The 1,204-nt window shown below is 33.9% G+C and overlaps 1 protein-coding gene across 1 annotated transcript in view; it reads left to right on the forward strand.

Annotated features, from left to right (window-relative positions):
• Positions 1 to 431, forward strand: part of LOC119592644 (zinc finger protein 76-like) — a gene marked incomplete in the record, with an annotated part of 17,993 nt that extends 17,562 nt beyond the window's left edge. The window contains 1 exon segment of the mRNA XM_037941557.1: positions 5 to 431.
• Between the last annotated feature and the right edge of the window lie 773 nt (positions 432 to 1,204).

Here is a 1,204-nt window from a genome sequence, read left to right on the forward strand (position 1 = left end):
TACAAACTACATTTTTTGGCAGCAGAATTAGTATTTATGGTAGCAAAGACCAAAGAGGGTCTTGTTTTCCCAGTAAAGTTCTCATGTCAATTCACTTGTGATGATACAACACCTTGAAAGGTTATTGATAGTTGTTGGAACTCTGCTCAGAGGAATAAAGAAAGGCATTTCTGTGTCCAGTTGGTTAAGTACAGTGCCAGTTATAATTTGAAAACTTAAAAAAATCATGTTCAGTTTGGCAGGTGATGTAATTAGCCACAACACTGTGATAAGTACTGCTAATTAAATTACTTTTTATCAAATAAACAAGATTATACATGGCATCCTCAGCTTTAGTTAATGTTTTATATCCAGTTGTCATGAAAGACTTCATATTGAGTGTTTAGTAACTGGTTTCTTATTGTTGTAGAGAATATAAGTAATTCAGATTATGTATTTTTATATACCCTTTTCAAATTGGTTTGGGAATAGAGAGTAATACAGAAATTCTCAACTTTCAAAGTGAAAACATAGAAATTCCTGGATTATGGGTCTTGCAGGTTAGTAACATAAATATCACAGTTCACTGCCAGAAATAGGGATAAACAATATTTCGTATTCCATTACACCTACAAGAATCTGAGCATGTTTAATAAAATAAATATGAGTAAAAAATGTCCTTATAAACTGTAATGTTTCTTATAATAAACAATCATTGTACTGGCCTTTTCCTGTTACAAGCAGTCTATTCAATATTATGAACTGTAGCTGTTGATGGATAGAATTTTTCAAGAAATGGTTACTCCTCAAGATCTTCTACCTCTCCACCCCACCACACTGCTCTCCACCCTTACCCCTTGTCTTCCCTTTTATACTTGGGGTATGCTCCATATATAACTGGAGCAATTTCTGCTACTATGTTCAAATGAAATAAGGGATCAAAATGTTATATATGAGTCATGCATCTTAGAACTGTTAGAAATGAGGCAATCCTTCTTCACACATCAATGATCCCTGCTGAGAGCTGACTTGAGAGCAGAGAAGCTTGTGTACTTTTTTTCTTTCTAACAATGACTCTGAAGTCATTTTTTCTGTGCACTAGTGAGTATTTGATTGTGGTCAGAGAGGAGACAAAATTATGAGATCAACTCACTCTTAGCAATGGAAAATGTCACATATGATTGGTACTTAACTGTACAGCAGGTAATGGTTAATGCTTAATTAA

The sequence above is a fragment of the Penaeus monodon genome, chromosome 30 (assembly GCF_015228065.2).
Source record: "Penaeus monodon isolate SGIC_2016 chromosome 30, NSTDA_Pmon_1, whole genome shotgun sequence".
Classification (NCBI taxonomy): Eukaryota; Metazoa; Arthropoda; class Malacostraca; order Decapoda; family Penaeidae; genus Penaeus; species Penaeus monodon.